The sequence below is a fragment of the Schistocerca cancellata genome, chromosome 2 (genome assembly GCF_023864275.1).
Source record: "Schistocerca cancellata isolate TAMUIC-IGC-003103 chromosome 2, iqSchCanc2.1, whole genome shotgun sequence".
NCBI lineage: Eukaryota > Metazoa > Arthropoda > Insecta > Orthoptera > Acrididae > Schistocerca > Schistocerca cancellata.
Genome location: NC_064627.1, coordinates 808,335,895 through 808,344,026, shown reverse-complemented (window position 1 = coordinate 808,344,026; position 8,132 = coordinate 808,335,895).

Genomic DNA, 8,132 nt, shown 5'->3' with positions numbered 1-8,132 from the left:
GCTCAATGCTGCCAGCATCTGGCTGCCATATTTTTTGACATGCAGAAGGCATACAATACAACATGATGACATCACATCCTCACAACGCTTCATGGGTGGGGTCTTAGTGGCCCGCTCCTGATTTTTATTCAGAATTTTCTGTCATTTCATTCCTTCCATGTGCAAGTTGGTTCCTCCCATAGTTCCTCCCGAGTCCAGGAGAATGGGGTCCCGCAAGGCTCTCTCTTGAGTGTCTGCCTCTGCTGAATGGCAACTGCAGAGTGCTATCCACAAGGCGCAGTCTTGGGCTGTAACGCATGGCTTCCAGTTTTCAGCCGCCAAGACTTGCATCATGCATTTCTGCCGGCGTCGCACTGTTCACCCTGAGCCATGGCTTTATCTTGATGGCAAACCTCTTGCTGTGGTGGAGATGCATCAGTTTTTGGGATTGCTTTTTGATACCCGGTTGACTTGGCTCCCTAATATTCAGCAGCTTAAACAAACGTGCTGGCGGCATCTTAATGCTCTTCGTTGCTTGAGTCACACCAGCTGGGGTGCTGATTGGTCTACCCTTCTATGACTGTATCAGGCATTGATTCAGTCTCATCTCGATTATGGGAGCCTGGCTTATGGTTCAGCATCACCTTCCACATTGCGGTTGCTTGACCCCATACTTTACTGCAGGATCCGACTCACAACTGGAGCTTTCTGCACAAGCCCTGTAAACAGCCTACTTGTGGAGGCTGGCGTCCATCCATTGCGGATCTAGCGCCAGCGACTACTGGCAGCTTATACTGCACATGTTTGTAGGTTGCCCTGGCATCCAAATTACTGTCTCCTGGTCCCCACCCCAACTTGGTTGTCCATCTTCCAGACCGGCGGCCCTGGTCAGGGTGTATTACTGTGTGTTCGCATCCAGTTTCTTCTCTCTGGGCTTGAGTTTTTCCCTCTCCCATCTCTTTTCCGGGCCCATTTACGTTTACCCCATGGTGTGTTCCCCACCCATGCCTTCAGCTGGATTTGGCACAAGGCCCGAAAGACTCAATCACTCCTGAGGCCCTCCACTGATGCTTTCTTTCCATCCTTGCTTCATTTCACTGCTCTGACATAGTCTATACCGACGGTTCAATGGTTGCTGGTCAAGTTGGTTATGCATTTACTCTTAGGGATCGATATGAACAATGCTCATTGCTGGATGGCTGCGCAATGTTTTCACTGCAGTGCCGGTAGCCATCTCTCGTGCCCTAGAATATATCCACTCCTGCTCAGGTGAATTCTCCATTATTTGTAGTGACTCCCTGAGCGGTTTACAAGCAGTTGACCAGTGTTTTCCTCACTCTCATCTGGTGATGGCTATCCAGGAGTCCGTCCGTACTCTTGCCATTGCGGCCGCTCCATGGTTTTTGTGTGGACCCTGGGTCATGTTGACATCCTGGGTAATGAACATGTGGACAGGCTGGCCAAACAGGCTATCAGTGAACCAGCCCTGTACAGTGGCCTTTCAGAATGTGATCTCCAGCCAGTATTGCAGCAGAAAGTCCTTGGTATTTGGGGTGATGAATGGCGCACCCTGCCTTCACCCAACAAACTTCAGGTCATCAAGGAGACTACAGGTGTGTGGCACTCCTCCATGTGAGCCTCTCGCAAGGACTCAGTTGTTCTCTGCTGGCTACGCATGGGCCACACCTGGCTAATGCACGGTCATTTATTGCATGACGAGAACCCACCTCTATGTTGCTGCGGATCAGCATTGACAGTGGTCCACATCTTGTTGGACTGTCCACTTTTAACTGCACTCAGACAAACGTTTGCAGTGCCTGATACACTCCCTGCTCTTTTAACAGATGACGCTGCAATGGCAGGCTTAGTTTTGAGTTTTATTCGAGCCAGGCGCTTTTATTGCTCAATCTGAGGGTTTGTCTCTTTTGTGTGTTGAGTCTGGCCTTTAATCTACAGTTATAGATTGGGATTTTTAGTGTGTCTGTTGGTGGTTGGTTTTTCCTTTTTTTTGTTTTCATCGTCAGCCAACCACTGTCCAACTCTGCGTGCTTTTAATCCCTTTTTTCCTAGTCTTTGTCTGTGTCTTTCTTGTTCTGCGTCGTCCCTTGTTATCTCCGCTGCTTGTTTTTATTCCTTGTGTGTTTTCATGGGCGTGGAAATAGGGACCGGTAACTTTTGCAGTCTGGTCCCTTTAGTCCCACAAACCAATCAACCAGAGTATGATTCTTTTTTTTTGGCTGACCATATAGTGATGTTTGGTAACTCTGGAAAAGGAGTTACTTTCCATACTTGTCAACAGCAATTCATGAAGATGTAATATGTCTTATGGGGGAGGTTGGTCACCTAAAAATAGGTAATGAAGCTATTTCTTCTAGATATTTGTCAGTCATAGTAGATTCTCTCTCAGATATATCCCATAATGACCATCAAAGCGAAAAAACAAATAATTGTGTGGCATTGATGGCTGGGAGTCCCCACCTGGGAAAGTTCAGCTGCTGAGTTGCAAACCTTTCCAGTTGACTCCACATTGGGCAAATTGCATGGTGGTGGTGGTGGTGGTGGTGGTGGTGGTGGTGGTGGTGGTGGTAACCCAACACCTAGGCCCCGAATGGAGAAAATCTCTGACCCTGCCAGGAATCAAACATGGGCCCACTGCATGGCAATCAGACTTGCTGACCACTCAGCTAAGGGGACAGACACCAGTTAAATAGTATCATTAGGTATGTAACTGAAGATGGGTTCTCAGTTGAAAGGTTCCTGTGTTATATACATTTTCTGACACAGTTTTGAAATCTTTAGAGCTACGTGGACTGAAACTTTACAACTGTAGAGATTAGTCATATGATAACACAGTCAACATGTCCAGTGTATATGCAGACTTACAGGCAAGATTCAGGGATTGAAACTCTTCAATTTTCTTCATTTCATGTTCGGCTACTTGCTGAGTCTAGTTGACTCACAAGCTGCACAGCTACGGTATCATTTTTTCAGTTAATTTAAGGTTTATGCAGCTTCTTTAAGATTCTACAGGTAGCTGGAATACGTTGGAAACTTTTTTGATTCTGCAAATATGACACTGAAATCCCTGTCTTCAACTCGATGGTGTGCACATGAGGATACTTGTAGGAGTTTGAATGCAGATAGGAAAGCTGCATTTTCTGCATTAAGAACAATTTCAGAAAATGAGAGTGGCAGAGTTAGATGCAAAGCTGAAGGTGGTCTTTCGAAGTTAGGTAGTATTGAGGTAGATTTCAGGATGTCGGTGTGGGGTTCTATTCTACAACAGTTTGGCAAAGCAATGAAAAAACTGCAAGCCGAGGATGTAGACATTTTTACTTCTGTTGAAATGTATGACTCCCTTCCATTGTTTTTAGCTGAGCTGCAGACATCTTTTTCAATGAATAAGGAGTCAGCTGAAGAGAAACTTACGGAGATCAGGAGATTGGAATAGGTTCCATCACCTTGAGCTACTTATAATCAAAAAGGGAAGTGTTAGATAAAACACAAGAAATTCCTTGATTTCGACTGAGAAGAGAAACCCAAATTCTTGAAGAAGAAACAGGATCAGATTGTGTTGGGATCTGGAAAATAATGAAAATGTCATAGAGAAACTTAGAGCCCTCAGAGTCTCAGCAGTTGTGTGCTGGGTACAAGCTTGGTGATCCTGGGGTTCCTGAGCTGCAGATTGATAAGCTCCACCAGTCCCAGGCATGCTTCAGCGAACACTGTACAGCACAGCAATGGAACATTTTGTGTCACAGGGAATGGGGATTTCGGCCTGAGCCTCCAGATCATGAGGATGGTAAAAACCTCTCTAAAAAGCCATAAATCTCAAAGTGTGCTGCTCACTGATCAGATGTATGACTGTTGAGTTGGAACATGTGCTGTCCCAGCAACAGTTGTCTCGTAAAGACATTTAAAACTAAAATGGTTGGAACAAGAAGTGTATCTCATAACAAAATAAAAGTACACAAACCTTATGTGTTTCATCGACCGCATAGACAGCGTAAAATTTTCCTGTTTTGTAGTAAATATTAAATTTAATCTTAGTATCAAGGAGTAAATTCTTTAAATATAATAACTTTTGTGATACTAATAAGGGAGAAGAACGCTCCTAGGTTGTTCTTCTCTTTCTCTCTCTTGACTTGTTTCTAGTAATATGAAGCAGACATATTGTACCACAAAAATAATTTAAGCATTTGTACTATTAACCTTGTTAATATAGTATGTTAAAGTTTATGTGTAAGTTATTTTGATGTACAGTGAGCCCTCTGCCCTCTGTCATGTTCCTTGCATTGAATTAATTTTTCTTAAGACGTTTACAGCTCCACAATTTTAGCAGGCGCTTCATCAATGGATGCCTTTATGCGTCGACCTATAAAGCAAAATCATAGTGGAAGTGCCCAGATCACCTGCTTTAATATTTAAAAAACATTTTTTCACAGCAATGAGCTGCAGCGGAGAGGAACATTTGTTTTAAGATCTTGCTTTTCAGTGTACGCTGAGAACCAGGATTTGACTACCACATCCTGAATATGATGGTAAGAGGAATATTCTTTGAGTATTGTTTGGGTCCACAATAATTTCAATATTTGAGTCCATGCTCTTAAAGTACAAATACACCGAGGCTAAATATAATAATGTTATATTTTCATTCTCAAGTAATATTCTTGGAAGTCAGTCAGTCCATTATGTTTAATCACTTTACTGCTCAATTGTGAGTTATGTTAAAGTAAAACCAATTTTGAAATAATTTCCTAAAATAGTCAAATAACTCAAAAGTCAAAAATCAAAGTGTGCATTTAAATCTCATTGAATGATAGATTTCAAGTAAATATCATTTAACAATTTTTGCATATTGGACGACACAATTACATTCATGTGTGTTTTTTAGACATCGAGCAAATGACAAAAAATATAAATAAATAAGCAAATATACTCCTCATGTAGAACCTATTCATTTGGCACCCAACTTTGGCACATGCAAATTTATATACACTCCTGGAAATTGAAATAAGAACACCGTGAATTCATTGTCCCAGGAAGGGGAAACTTTATTGACACATTCCTGGGGTCAGATACATCACATGATCACACTGACAGAACCACAGGCACATAGACACAGGCAACAGAGCATGCACAATGTCGGCACTAGTACAGTGTATATCCACCTTTCGCAGCAATGCAGGCTGCTATTCTCCCATGGAGACGATCATAGAGATGCTGAATGTAGTCCTGTGGAGTGGCTTGCCATGCCATTTCCACCTGGTGCCTCAGTTGGACCAGCGTTCGTGCTGGACGTGCAGACCGCGTGAGACGACGCTTCATCCAGTCCCAAACATGCTCAATGGGGGACAGATCCAGAGATCTTGCTGGCCAGGGTAGTTGACTTACACCTTCTAGAGCACGTTGGGTGGCACGGGATACATGCAGATGTGCATTGTCCTGTTGGAACAGCAAGTTCCCTTGCCAGTCTAGGAATGGTAGCACGATGGGTTCGATGACGGTTTGGTTGTACCGTGCACTATTCAGTGTCCCCTTGACGATCACCAGTGGTGTACGGCCAGTGTAGGAGATCGCTCCCCACACCATGATGCCAAGTGTTGGCCCTGTGTGCCTCGGTCGTATGCAGTCCTGATTGTGGCGCTCACCTGCACGGCGCCAAACACGCATACGACCATCATTGGCACCAAGGCAGAAGCGACTCTCATCGCTGAAGACGACACGTCTCCATTCGTCTCTCCATTCACGCCTGTCGCGACACCACTGGAGGCGGGCTGCACGATGTTGGGGCGTGAGCGGAAGACGGCCTAACGGGGTGCGGGACCGTAGCCCAGCTTCATGGAGACGGTTGCGAATGGTCCTCGCCGATACCCCAGGAGCAACAGTGTCCCTAATTTTCCGGGAAGTGGCGGTGCGGTCCCCTACGGCACTGCGTAGGATCCTACGGTCTTGGCGTGCATCCGTGCGTCGCTGCGGTCCGGTCCCAGGTCGACGGGCACGTGCACCTTCCGCCGACCACTGGCGACAACATCGATGTACTGTGGAGACCTCACGCCCCACGTATTGAGCAATTCGGCGGTACATCCACCCGGCCTCCCGCATGCCCACTATACGCCCTCGCTCAAAGTCCGTCAACTGCACATACGGTTCACGTCCACGCTGTCGCGGCATGCTACCAGTGTTAAAGACTGCGATGGAGCTCCGTATGCCACGGCAAACTGGCTGACACTGACGGCGGTGGTGCACAAATGCTGCGCAGCTAGCGCCATTCGACAGCCAACACCGCGGTTCCTGGTGTGTCCGCTGTGCCGTGCGTGTGATCATTGCTTGTACAGCCCTCTCGCAGTGTCCGGAGCAAGTATGGTGGGTCTGACACACCGGTATCAATGTGTTCTTTTTTCCATTTCCAGGAGTGTATAAATATATGTATGTGATTTATGTACTTACTTATCAGTTGTGTGATATTAATGTCTATGTAAAAAAAATTTCCATGCACAACAACCAACACCCTGAGAAAGAAGATGTTCTTGAGAAAGGAAACAAAAGGCATTGATACAGCAAAACCTGTATAACAAAAAGGTAAGGCTTAAAGTGCAAGAGTCCTGGAAAAACATGTGCGAAATATCAAGGCCATACGCACAAGAGAAATCCTTGGTAAAAGCAGTAAGCAGTGCTAACATTGTAGAGAGTGCATTTGTGTATATATTTCTGTGTTCTATTTTGGAAGGGATATATGTACATTTGTGTTAGTGTTTGAACTTTGTACATGTGTGTTAGTGTTTGAACTTTTAGTTTTGCCAAATTAAAATCCATGATGGGTGAAGTAGGTCAGGCAAAGGCACCTGTATCTGACGAGCACCATTTGCTCGATATGGAAGTAGAAAACAATGTTCAGAATGCAAATAAATCCCATAGCACTGCATCGGAAAACATACCTTCCAAAGTGGGAGACGAGGATCTGTGGATACCAAATAACACACCGCAGAGTAATGAACATGAGGTACCTATACCTCAATTGCATATACAAGGGGATGAGTCAAGTGGTAGGATGGGTGGAATACCAGTGTGTTCACTATTGCCGACCCCTTCGAAAAATTTTTGCTATGACTCGATCAGAAAGAGCAGGAGAGAGAACAAAGACTATTTCAAATGCTCAATGAGCATGAACAAGAGTGTGACAGGAAACTTGAAGAAAGAGAACAAATTTTAGGGAAAAAACTCAGTAGAATACTACATTACGAACTTGTGGAAATGCGTGGTGTATGCAAAGAAATACTGGCTCTAGTCCAAAACTTAACTAGTGAGATGCAAAGTTTACAAATAACTCACACTAGCCTTAAAGACGAGATTCAAAACTTGACAAGCTGTGTCAAAAATGTAGAGCTTGAGGCACATCAGAACATAGACAAATATCTAGACACCCAAGCACTAAAGGTCAAAAAAGAATTTGATGAGTAGCTATCTGTAAAGGATCCTGAAATCTCATCAAAGATCGAAGTAAACATAAAATCATCTGTTGAACAAGTGACAGCAGATCCGAGTGCAAAAACTGATACCAGTGTTGCCACGATTCAAGCAGAATTGGTTCAGCTAGAGTCATGTGTACCAGCAGAGTTACCTGTTTGGAAAAGAGATGTCGCTCAGAGACTAACCGAACTGCAAAAAGCAAACTGACAGTCGAGGACCAGTAGCCAATCATGTTCCTTGGTTGGAAATGAGCAATAACATAAACAATGCGCAGCGCACTTATGCACATGCACCACCGGTTGACATCAGCAATTCACAATGCGGAATGCCTTACGGTTCACCGCCAGATTGAGGATGAAAATGGACAGTGGTAATTCACTGTACAATAAAGAGGATAATGTTATTAAACATAGGAAGTTCCAAAAGTTCAACAGTGAAAAGCAATCTGTACACCCCATGGTACTAGTAATTAAAATGAAATTACCCAGTGACATAAAAAAATACTTTATTAATATACTGGAATATTACATTGAACAGTTTATGTAGGTTGTTGACTCTGTAGATTTGCTTATCAAAGACATGAAAAGTGAAAGTAAATTTAATCATGCAGGCTGTAGTCAGCAAAAAGCTGAAAACAACTGCAACATTATTAACCAAATACCTAACGGTAATGGTAGCTGTAA